This window comes from Nerophis lumbriciformis, linkage group LG01 (genome assembly GCF_033978685.3).
Source record: "Nerophis lumbriciformis linkage group LG01, RoL_Nlum_v2.1, whole genome shotgun sequence".
In the NCBI taxonomy this organism is placed as follows: Eukaryota; Metazoa; Chordata; class Actinopteri; order Syngnathiformes; family Syngnathidae; genus Nerophis; species Nerophis lumbriciformis.
In genome coordinates this window covers 48350837-48364529 of record NC_084548.2, presented here as the reverse complement: position 1 = coordinate 48364529, position 13693 = coordinate 48350837, and positions in this window count along the sequence as shown.

Below are 13693 nucleotides of genomic sequence, written 5' to 3'. Positions count from 1 at the left end.
AGCCTTGGCCAGGAGGACTTGATATCATCAGATGGTATCCAGCGGTCATTGGGTGTTTCGACCCTGAACCATAACACCCTACCGCTGGTGGGCCGGCAGTGGTGGCCAAGTCACTGCCTATCTCCTCCTCCTGGCTTCCAGCTCATCTCGTCTCTCCTGCTCCATAACCATATATATATATATATATATATATATATATATATATATATATATATATATATATGTATATATATATATATATATATATATATATATATATATATATATATATATATATATATATATATATATATATTAGGGCTGTCAAAGTTAAGGCGATAACACGTTAACTATAAATTCCAATAACTGCACACATTTTTTTAACGGCCGATTAACGCACACACGTCCGTTTTGACCCTCCTGCCGTGCCGTAGCTGGGGGAACTTGGCTGCAGTTCACTTGTTACAAATGAACGTCAACTACTTTATGGAAATATCAGGTTCAAAGCCATGACAAGTTGTTCTCCCCACAAGAAAGGACTATTTTTTTCCGTGAGAAGAGGAGACATCCCTGCAGCAATTGCCTGCTGCACGCGTCGTTCAGGTGGGTGGTGCTTCACTTCCGTGTTCAGACTACGGTTAAGGTGCAGTGATAACATAACATTTAGATTGTTACTGTGACTGATTTAGTAAGTAAGATGACATAAGGGCTCAACAGAAATGAAAGACGGTCGGCAGGATGTCGAAAGGAGACTTATTTTATTGCAAACAGTTGATCTGACAACGAAATATGTCAAGACACTTTCTCAAACCAATCACTTTTTTGGCTTCAAAATAAAAGTGCTACGCTATACATCCGGTTTAACTACATTTACAAAACTAAAATGTCTTACATTACGATCATGGTTTGTCACTAGGGGTGGGCACCGGATCCGGTACTTTTTTGGCACTGACCGAAACCAACCAGTACTACTGGGCGCCGATTCACATATGATGCAGCGGTGCCATGTTTCGGTGCCTGGGTTGTGCGAGACGTCACGTCTGTTTGAATTAGCACTTGCGAGTGGCGAGTACTTGCTAGTACTTGAGAGGAAAACAAGCGATTTTGAAGCGAACATGCTCTTAGTAATCTTGCAACCCATAAAGGTTTCATGGCAACAACCCAACCATGCTAAATAGAAAATGCTCTAAAGTGTGTCTTGTCTTTTCCAAATGAGATGCCGATTTTTCTCATGGCTGAAGAGTGCAGCCAAGTTTGATGTACGGCTGCAACTCCTGCATTTGGCACCTTTAGTGACTCGGCTGCAGCCAACAACACGGGGGAAGAAATGGCGTTAACATTTGGAGACGATAACAGCAACATCATCATCTTCTACCTCTGCTCCAGGTAAAAAGCCTACTGTATATGAATACTTTAGCTTTGCATTTTAATTTGCAATAGTTATCATAATCAGCTCGGTTTCTCGTACTGTACTTTGTAATGTTAATGGAAGGTTTTTGCTTCACTTTCATTTGTAGTTTAATACTTTTGAAAAGAAAAATTCTGGCTGGCTGAAATATTGTGTAAATTATTTTATAAACATGTTCTGTTTGAGTCCTCAATTACAAAATGATTAGCAGGCTCAGTATTACATTTAATTAATAAATAGAGAAGGTTAAAACATTGCCATGCAGCAATATGAAGACCATTAACTTGTACAACATGTAATGCGTAGAATATCAGAAGCATTTATTCAGGTAGAAATATCACAGATGACAGCTGGGATAGGCTCCAGCCCCCTCGTTTTTCCAAAAGGGACAAACGTAGAAAATGGATAGATGGATATTACAAAAACATTTGAGACAAGAAAGCATGATCTCAACATTGTGTTATTTATGTGTGAAACTGTTATCTAAACATGGAAGTGTAGCTCCTCCTCTAAATGCAAGTGCTCCTAAAGCAGGAATAGAAATTCTGCATTTCTACCAAATACAAAATCTGGCAAGTCACCAACACACAATAAGCATTTTTTTTTGTCATTAAATTATGTTTGTCCTTTTTGTATTGAGCTGTTAAAAAAACCATAATGTTTAAAACACATTTCATTAAAGCAAACTGTCCGTTCATGGTGTTAAAACTTGAAAATGATCTGTCTAGGGTACACATTAATGATGAAAAATGTAATATATCTGCGATTAATTTTGAGTTAAATATGAACAAAATGCAATTACCGCAATAAAATATGTTCATCGTTTGAAAGCCCTTATATATATATATATATATATACATATATATATATATATATATATATATATATATATATATATATATATATATATATATATATATATATATATATAGTATGAAAAAGAGAGGTATAGACTACAGGTTAATCTCAACACACCTATGTTGTGGTTGCCCGCTAATCAGGGGATTTAATTAGAATGTGCTTTAGCATCGCTTATATACAGAGTGTACAGAGTGGTTTACATAATGGTAATGGCCTAACCTGCCTAATCTAGTTTATGCAGTGCGGACTATAACAACAGTTTACAGGCCTACTGAAATGCGATTTTCTTATTTAAACGGGGATAGCAGGTCCATTCTATGTGTCATACTTGATCATTTCGCGATATTGCCATATTTTTGCTGAAAGGATTTAGTAGAGAACATCGACGATAAAGTTCGCAACTTTTGGTCGCTGATAAAAAAGCCTTGCCTGTACCGGAATTAACAGACGAGTAGCGTGACGTCACAGGTTGTGGAGCTCTTCACATCTGCACATTGTTTACAATCATGGCCACCAGCAGCGAGAGCGATTCGGACCGAGAAAGCGACGATTTCCCCATTAATTTGAGCGAGGATGAAATATTCGTGGATGAGGAAAGTGAGAGTGAAGGACTAGAGGGCAGTGGGAGCGATTCAGATAGGGAAGATGCTGTGAGAGGCGGGTGGGACCTGATATTCAGCTGGGAATGACTAAAACAGTAAATAAACACAAGACATATATATACTCTATTAGCCACAACACAACCAGGCTTATATTTAATATGCCACAAATTAATACCGCATAACAAACACCTCCCCCCTCCCGTCCATATAACCCGCCAATACAACCCAAACACCTGCACAACACACTCAATCCCACAGCCCAAAGTACCGTTCACCTCCCCAAAGTTCATACAGCACATATATTTCCCCAAAGTCCCAAAAGTTACGTACGTGACATGCACATAGCGGCACGCACGTACGGGCAAGCGATCAAATGTTTAGAAGCCGCAGCTGCATGCGTACTCACGGTACCGTGTCTGCGTATCCAACTCAAAGTCCTCCTGGTAAGAGTCTCTGTTGTCCCAGTTCTCCACAGGCCAATGGTAAAGCTTGACTGTCATCTTTCGGGAATGTAAACAATGAAACACCTGCTGTGTTTGTGTTGCTGCAGTCGGCCGCAATACACCGCTTCCCACCTACAGCTTTCTTCTTTGCTGTCTCCATTGTTCATTGAACAAATTGCAAAAGATTCACCAACACAGATGTCCAGAATACTGTGGAGTTTTGGGATGAAAACAGATGACTTAATAGCTGGCCACCATGCTGTCCCAAAATGTCCTCTACAATCCGTGACGTCACGCGCTGACGTCATCATAGCGAGACATTTTCAGCAGGGTATTTCGCGCAAAATTTAAAATTGCACTTTAGTAAGCTAACCCGGTCGTATTGGCATGTGTTGCAATGTTAAGATTTCATCATTGATATATAAACTATCAGACTGCGTGGTCGGTAGTAGTGGGTTTCAGTAGGCCTTTAAGTGTTGCACAAAAGTGCTTTGTTCCTGTAGCGGCATGAGAATACCATCTCATTTTGTTTGTTGAGCGTTCAAAGTTACGGTTGGCAGATATTCAGGAACTTATCTTTGGGACATAGGTTGCATCTTTTACTGGAACTGCTGTACGGCTTGTGTGATAAACACTATTTCCTGGCGGATGCAACCTATGTCTGAAAGAAAAATTCCTGATTATCTGCCAACTAGAACTTTCCACGCTCAACAAACGAAATGAGCTTATATCATCATGCCACAACAGGAACAAAGCATACATAAGGTAATTGATTACTAAGTCACCAAGTCTACAAACTGTCCCAGATGCATTTAAATTCAAAGACAAATCATTCACATAATTATCAAAAAGGAACGGTGACAACATTCTGACTTGGCGCAAACCATTGCTCAAATAGAAGGAATCAGGTATTATATTCTGCCATCTTATTCTCATTGTCTGATGCAAATATAAATATACCAATATTCCGATTAAAAACTCCGAAAACCAACTTTTAGACAGCTTAAAAAATATGTTTTCATGATTAACTCTATCAAATACTTTAGAAGCTATTAAGAATATTTCAGGAGTTGTTGCGCTTGACCAGTCTTCCTCTCATGGATTAAAACACTCTGGTAAATCCCAAGTTCTTTTGAATGACATATATGTTCAGTAAAAAAGACCCCGGAGACAGAATGGCAAAATGCCAAGTTTTACTGAAGCTTCAGGAGACCAGCCCTCACAATGCAACCATATATCAGCAAGCAAGGTCTAACTCCAAACAAAAACCGTCAGCTTATGTAGAGCGAAAACAGCCCTTCCCGCCCAGAAAGAAATGCGGCTGCTACTTCAAAACCGATAAGGAGCTGGCTAAAACAGGAGCCCTTAAGACAAAACAAAAGAGTTTATTCGCGGATATAAGAAGAAAACACCAAAGAGTTCACATCGGAAAACACTCGCTGCTTTAAACAAACCAAAGAGTTCACATTGGAAAATACTAGCTGATTTAAACATGACTATGGGTTAAGAAAGAACACTTAAAGCTATCTCATTCTCACAGAGTGGATCCAGAACACAAACAGAGACGAAATTGACCAAACACAAATTTTAATGTTCAGCAAAAATAGAAGAACTGAAAACAATGACATTGTTGGAAGCTACAAGTGCCATAAAAAGAAAAATAGAGGAAATAGGTAAACAACAAAACACAAACAGGAGTTAAAACAAGCAAAACAAACTCAAAGCACAAGGAAATGCTGGAAGGCAGACAAGGTTATATGTGGACGGCGCTCAAGGGAAAGAACCCGCAACCACAGGTGTGTGCCAACAGGATATATAGGCGGAGATAATGATGGCCAGGTGTGCTTAATTACTTCCACCATCTCTTTGGTCTCATGGTAACTAAATGGAAGACAAGAAAGAGCAAAACCAGACCAGACAGCATGATTACAAAAATCAAATATGTACTGTAACGAGAAGCATAGCTGCTATATTATCCAAACTACAGTCTTCATTATCGCTGAACTATAATATTGCTTTATGTACTTCAGCCAAAGTGACACTTACATTATCATGAAACTAAACTTTATCCACTACAAACACATTACTTTTTTTTTTTTAGTTAACAGTTTGCAATAGTATTTCTATCACAACTGTAATATTTCCTCAGAACTAATCATACCATTAATATTCAATAGGAGAGATGTTTTGCAATTATTAATAGTTCTTATTTCTTTCCAAAAGTCGTTAACATAATTTTGTTTCAGCTTCATGCCAGTGAATCTGACCTGATTGTCACACCTGTGACACGTGTATTTACACCCTTTATTTTTGTTCCCTTCATTGATTTCTGTTTCTCCCTATAAGCTGACTCTCCCTGAGCTGGGTGGAGATACTGGAGCGGCGGCAGATGTTTCTAATCAGCGCCCCTTTATAATCACCTCTCATGCTGTAGTTCATTGTTTTGTCTGCTGCTATTCGGGGCCACATGCACTCCTGTTCACCCGAGTTTCTTCCAGTTTTACCCTGCAGTTCCAGTAGCCCGTCTGTCTTGTCTGCTAATTCTCTGGTTTGTCTTTTTGCTTCTAATTTTGATGTTTCTACTTCTTTCGCGGTGCAAGTCAGTTTTGTTTTTGTAACACTGGTTTAAATGTGACTTAGATATTGGGTTTCACTATGTAAAAGCGCTTTGAGTCACTAGAGAAAAAGCGCTATATAAATATAATTCACTTCACTTCACTTAACTTGCTAGTTTTTTGTTACAATCAATCCACTCTGGCCTCTGCTCTGCATTTTTGGAATCCATTCTCCTACCTGCCTAAACCAAAGCCTGACAACAAACCCACCATCTGTATCATGGATTCCACAGACCAGGAGAATGTTTTTTTTGGCTTTGAGAGCACAAGGACAGAAGATCAGTCAACATGAGCAGACACTGGAGGATTTATCTACAAAAGTACACTACACTGTAAAATCTGAAATCTAAGTAAGATGAAATATCTGAAATAAGGGTGATATTTGCTTATTTTTTGTCTGATAAGATAATTCTTCTCACCAAGCAGATTTTATGTTAGTGCTTTACTTGTTTTAAGTGTTTTGGTCCTACATTATCTCAGTAAGATATTACAACTTCTTGCTGAGATTTTATGACCTATATTGAGTAAAACATGCTTGAAACTAAAATATCAACTGTTGCAAAGCTGTGTCATCAACACTCACAAGTATAAAACTGCTTTTTCAAAGTAATAATTTCTTATTTCAAGCATGAAATGAAAAATAATTACTTTGACACAATTGTGTCTCTTACTTAAAGCAGATGACAGCCAAATTGACTTTGCTGTTTTATTTTCAATGAAACAAGAGAAAATACGTACTCATATAGTAGTACAGGTGGCACAGTACAGTAAACTGACACTTAATATATAAACATTTAACATGTGACATTTCAAACAATTTCGAACATATAGTTCATGCACATTCAAATAAATTCTTCAAAATTGCAATGAAAAAAAATGTGTCCCGGGACCGGGCTATAGATATATACAGGTAAAAGCCAGTAAATTAGAATATTTTGAAAAACTTGATTTATTTCAGTAATTACATTCAAAAGGTGTAACTTGTACATTATATTTATTCATTGCACACAGACTGATGCATTCAAATGTTTATTTCATTTAATTTTGATGATTTGAAGTGGCAACAAATGAAAATCCAAAATTCCGTGTGTCACAAAATTAGAATATTACTTAAGGCTAATACAAAAAAGGGTTTTTTAGAAATGTTGGCCAACTGAAAAGTATGAAAATGAAAAATATGAGCATGTACAATACTCAATACTTGGTTGGAGCTCCTTTTGCCTCAATTACTGTGTTAATGCTGGTAGACGGCTGCGTTGACCCTGGATCTCAGGAAACAGAGTGGACTGACACCAGCAGATGACATGGCACCCCAAACCATCACTGATGGTGGAAACTTTACACTAGACTTCAGGCAACGTGGATCCTGTGCCTCTCCTGTCTTCCTCCAGACTCTGGGACCTCGATTTCCAAAGGAAATGCAAAATTTGCATGGTTGGGTGATGGTTTGGGGTGCCATGTCATCTGCTGGTGTCGGTCCACTCTGTTTCCTGAGATCCAGGGTCAACGCAGCCGTCTACCAGCAAGTTTTAGAGCACTTCATGCTTCCTGCTGCTGACCTGCTCTATGGAGATGGAGATTTCAAGTTCCAACAGGACTTGGCGCCTGCACACAGCGCAAAATCTACCCGTGCCTGGTTTACGGACCATGGTATTTCTGTTCTAAATTGGCCCGCCAACTCCCCTGACCTTAGCCCCATAGAAAATCTGTGGGGTATTGTGAAAAGGAAGATGCAGAATGCCAGACCCAAAAACGCAGAAGAGTTGAAGGCCACTATCAGAGCAACCTGGGCTCTCATAACACCTGAGCAGTGCCAGAAACTCATCGACTCCATGCCACGCCGCATTAACACAGTAATTGAGGCAAAAGGAGCTCCAACCAAGTATTGAGTATTGTACATGCTCATATTTTTCATTTTCATACTTTTCAGTTGGCCAACATTTCTAAAAATCCCTTTTTTGTATTAGCCTTAAGTAATATTCTAATTTTGTGACACACGGAATTTTGGATTTTCATTTGTTGCCACTTCAAATCATCAAAATTAAATGAAATAAATATTTGAATGCATCAGTCTGTGTGCAATGAATAAATATAATGTACAAGTTACACCTTTTGAATGCAATTACTGAAATAAATCAAGTTTTTCAAAATATTCTAATTTACTGGCTTTTACCTGTGTATATATATATATATATATATATGTATGTATGTATGTATGTATGTATGTATGTATGTATAATAATAATGGATTCGATTTTATACCTCGCTTTTCTATTATTAGATATTCAAAGCGCTCACAGAGAAGTGGAAACCCATCATTCATTCACACCTGGTGGTGGTAAGCCACATTTGTAGCCACAGCTGCCCTGGGGTGGACTGCCAGTTTGCGCCTACGGCCCCTCCAACCACCACCTATCATTCATTCATTCACCAGTGTGAGCGGCACCGGGGGCAAGGGTGAAGTGTCCTGCCCAAGGACACAACGACAGCGATTTGGATGTCAAGAGGCGGGGAGCGAACCTGCAACCCTCAGGTTTCTGGCACAGCCGTTCTACCCACTACACCATACCGCCCCGTATGTATATATATATATATATATATATATATATATATATATATATATATATATATATATATATAAAAAATTGTATTCATTTTTCAGTTTCAGCATCTTATTGTAGTCAGACTGCAAAAGAGAATTTATATGAATTTCTTCCATTTCTTTAATTTCTTTTTCCAATTTGTTATGCCTTTTTCTTACTTCTCTTTGTTTTGAGCTTTCAAATGACATTATATATCCTCTCACAGTAGCTTTAAGGGCTTCCCACAATATAGAGTCTGAGACCTCTCCGTTATCATTCACCTCAATAAACTCTTGGATAATCTTGTTCATTTACTCTTTAAAATCTTCATATAATAATAATTGTGGATTAAATCTCCATTTTTGTTTGGTTTTAAGGAGATCAATTCGGATCTGCAGACTCACAGGGCTGTGATCTGAGATGACTCTACTGCATACTTGCCAACCTTGAGACCTCCGATTTCGGGAGGTGGGGGGTGGGGGCGTGGTCGGGGGTGGGGCAGGGTGTGGTTGAGGGCGTGGTTAAGAGGGGAGGAGTATATTGACAGCTAGAATTCACCAAGTCAAGTATTTCATACATATACATATATATATATATATATATATATATATATATATATATATATATATATATATATATATATATATATATATATATATCTACATCCTGAAAATATGCAAATAAAACTGTGTTTAGATCATTGATACTTCAAACTTGCATAAATAAATATTAAGGAATATAACATAACTTGGCTTCTGAGAGCTTCAAAATGTAATGATTAAAATGCTAAAGTTGTTGATAAACAAGCAATTATTTTAATAATTAAATATGGTCATTTTAAATGAATTATTATGATAATTTAAAATAAATTATTTCAAATATGTTTATTTTAATGTATATTTCTAATGGCTGGATGTAAAAAGGAGTCAGAAAAAATACAAATAAAAATAAAATTAATTTTTATGTTTTAGCAAAATAAAGTAAAAATTTATTTCGTTTTTTTTTTTTTTTAATTAATAAATATATTTATTTTTAGGTAAGATAAACATAATAATACAATTTATCTCGTCTGGATGATTTAGTTCTTGTCACCCTGTTGTCCTCCCGTCGTGAAAAAAGGCTGTCCTCACTCAGGTTCGCATGGAGCTGGAGGGGGCGTGGCCTCCAGCTCCGGCTGAAAATCGGGAGAATATTTGTCCCGGGAGGTTTTCGGGAGAGGCGCTGAATTTCGGGAGTCTCCCGGAAAATTCGGGAGGGTTGGCAAGTATGCTCTACTGTGGTACTCAGGATTACTGACATTGGAGAGAGCAGAGGCTTCCACTAAAAAGTAATCGATTCTTGTTTAAGAATTGTGTATAGCGGAGTAAAATGAATACTCCCTTTTATTAGGATGTTTTGTTCTCCATATGTCTATGATATTTCTTGATCTCATAAGATTATTAATGGTTTTAGTTGAATCAGCAATTACATGAGATTTAGTTGACAATCTATCTAAAGTGGGATCCAAAAGGCAGTTAAAATCACCACCGATGTAGATATGAGAGGAGCTATCATCAGGAAGTAGACCAAAGACTCTATGATAAAAGTTTGAGTCATCGGTGTTTGGTCCATAGATATTCAAAAAAGTTACTGGGTAGGATGTAATATGACCATTTAATAAAATAAATCTTCCGTTAGGGTCAATTATTTTTGATGTAAGTATGAAAGGCACATTTTTATGAAACAAAATGGCTGCACCTCTAGCTTGTGAAGTAAAGGGTGCATGATAAACCTAAAATAGCCAGCTAGCTTTAAGTTTATGTTGGTTGTCTTTACAGAGATGTGTTTCTTGTAAGAATAAAACATCTGCTTTTAATGAATTTAAGTGTGAAAAAACCTTCCGTGCTTTAATATTTTTGGCTAAGCCCCTGACGTTCCATGAAACTAGTGTCATTTTTTTCTTATAAATTGACATTAAAGTTTTTTAGGGTAATTTATCTTTACATGAAAAAAAACCTTAGTAATTGACAAGTTGAAATATGATTGTGCACCTCTCTCCTCCACATTCATGCTCAGATTCACACATACACAACACTCACACCCCATTGTTCCCCCCTCCCTCTGTCCCCATTGTGTGTAGTTCAATGTTTTGGAGTAAAATCTCCATTGTGATGTTATCCATATGACGTCGTGTTGGTCGATTCCCCAGTCCAAAAGTCCCCCACCCCCATCTTCAGGCGCAGGGCGCATGCTAGTAGTTGCGTTCACTGCTCCAAGCAATTGCTCAGCGCTAAGTGTTTTCTTTTTTTTCTCCTGCGTCCTCCGGTGAAATAAACCTCAGTGAAAAAGTGTATTCCTGCTTTATGCTTATCATAAGCCTTGTGTGGTAGAGCCGTTATTGATGATTAGCCACTAAGATGTTTTATAATGAAAGTCTTAGTGTCTGTAGGAGAGGTAAACACTTTTACCTGGTCGTTGTACTCCACATGCAGGCGAGCTGGAAAGCGTAACATAAACTTGATTTCCTTCTCCCGCAGCATGTTCATTACCTCTCGAAAAGCCCGTCTTTGCGATGTCACCTCGGCAGTGTAGTCTGGAAACAGGAACACGCGCAGGCCGCTGTAGATCAGCTCCTGGCCGCGGCTCAGTCGAAGAAGTAGCTCCTTGTCCTGGTAGAAGTGTATTCTTGCGATGATGCTCCTGGGTAGCTTGCCGTCACCATAGCAAGCGGACGGGACACGGTGCGCCCGGTGCACCACCACTGGCTTGGGTTAGGGTTAGCTTGGAGAAGTTACTCGCTCCAAACAACTTTGGTATCAGGTCCGCAACGAAATCCGTAAGTCTTCCCTTTTCTTCTCGCTCTGGTATCCCGACTATTTTTATGTTATTGAGCGTCTTGAGCGCCCTTCCAATTCGTCTATTTTAGCTGCCAATTTTTCATTGCTCTTCTGTGTTTCAGTAGTTTTTGTTCGAGCGCTTCGATGCGGCGCTCGTTTTCGGAACCTTGCTGCTGCATGTCCTTCACTCTGTTGGTCAATGCCGCCTGCTTGCTTGTAAAACCATCAAGCTTTTCCTCAAGCATGTCAAAATGTTTGTTCATAGACTCGAGTATCTTATCTAGCAACTTCTCCAAAGTTGATGACGCCATCTCAGCGCCAGCCTCGAGCTCGTTTACGGCCACAGGTGACTCTGATTGCTTCCCTCTTCGTGTTTTTATTTAGCCTTTATTTAACCAGGTAAAAATTCCATTGAGATCAAGGATCTCTTTTTCAAGGGAGGCCTGGCCAAGAGGGCAGCAGCAAGGTTACATTAAAAAACAGTAAACAACACATAAAACATCACATTTACAACATTAAAACTTGCTCACATGACACATGTGCATACAGAAAAGGTAGACTGCAATCCTTTCACAGAAGCTTTAAACTCATTCAATGTAACCAGGGTTTGAAGTTTAATATTCGATTGTGGGTTATTCCAAACCTTCGGTGCTAAAAACCTAAATGCTTTCTTGCCCAGTTCAGTTCTTACTTTGGGGACGACAAATTGCAGAACATTCATTGAACGAAGATTGTGACTTCCTTGTTTCTTTGTTAAAAGACAAGACAGATAAGATGGAGTGATACCCAGAATGGTTTTGTAGATGAAAACATACCAATGATTGAGGCGTCGAGCACATAAAGATGTCCAGTTAACCATTGAGTATAACACACAACGGTGAGTAAGGGGAGCGCAGTTGGTGATGAATCTCAGTGCCCCGTGGTACACACTATTTAGCTTGTGGAGACAACCAGCAGTAGCATTCATGTACAACACATCTCCATAGTCAATAACAGGTAAAAAGTTTGTTTCCACCAATTTCTGTTTCACAGTAAAAGAAAAGCAAGACTTGTTTCTATATTAAAATCCCAGTAAAAGTTCCATTTTTTTTTTTACAACATACTGAATGTGCTCCTTAAAACTCAAGTGGTCAACAATTAAAAATCCTAAATATTTAAAAGCAGATACTAACATAATTTGCTGCCCATTTCTTGTTAAAATGTTCTCACACAGTGCTGATCTTACAGTTTTTGATGTAGTAAAGAGCATACACTTTGTTTTCTCTGCATTTAAAACCAGTTGAAGATAGCAAAGTTGTTCTTGAACTCTGTCAAATGCATGTTGTAGATATTTAAAGGCCTCAGCAGGAGTAGGTGCTGTGCAGTATATGACATCAGCATAGAAATGGAAAGTTGAGTTCGGAATATTCTGTCCAAGATTATTTATGTAAATAGTGAATAATAAGGGGCCCAACACAGAACCTTGAGGGACACCCTTTTTCACTTGCAGTACGTCCAAGGAGGAACCTTCTATCTGAACAGCCTGAGTTCTACTTGTGAGGTAATTTGCAAACCATTCAACTGCTTGCTGAGAAAAACCAATAGCTGAAAGACATTTGATTAAAATGACATGATCAACAGTATCAAATGCCTTTCGTGTCTTGGGCATAATTGTTGTTATCTATGTCTTGATAGAGTATCACTCACCCAGAGTGATAGGCATGCATATAGTTGGCCAAGCATTGTCAGTTTTAATTTAAAAAAAAAGCAGAATTTGAATTAAATCTTAGAGTTACCGCAGAGGCAAACTACTGCTTGCACATCTTAGCCATGCCCCAAAATCCTCTCTCTCTTACTCTTGAGTAATCATCGTGAGGTTAAGTTTTTTTGTCATGCCATCACAAGCTGCACCAATAGTTCTCGATCTTCCATGGCTTCAATGCCATAATCCACATATTGAATGGTTTCATTTAAGATTTCTAATTGGCGCACACTTTGTCACTCTCATTGTCTCTGTTCAGCAGCACCTCCCGCTCATGTTGCTAATTCCCCTGCATCTCATTCACCTGACCTGTCTAATGTTCCTGAGGAGTACCATTGCCTCAGAAGTATTTTGCTAAGATCATGCCAAGTCACTTTTCCCCCCACCGGCCTTATGATTGCCCCATTGATTTACTACATGTACATGTACCAGGTTCATCGCTTCCCTTCTCACAGCTTTATAAAATCTCCCAACAAGAACAAAGGATCCTTGAGAAGTAAATTTCCTCTTCACTGGCCACCGGACACATCCGTCCGTTTTCTTGCCCATTGGCAGAGGGTTTTTTCTTTTTTAAAAAGGACGTCTCGCTGTGCCCTTGCATTGATTTCCGCTTTTTGAATAAGATTACTATACATAACAATTACCC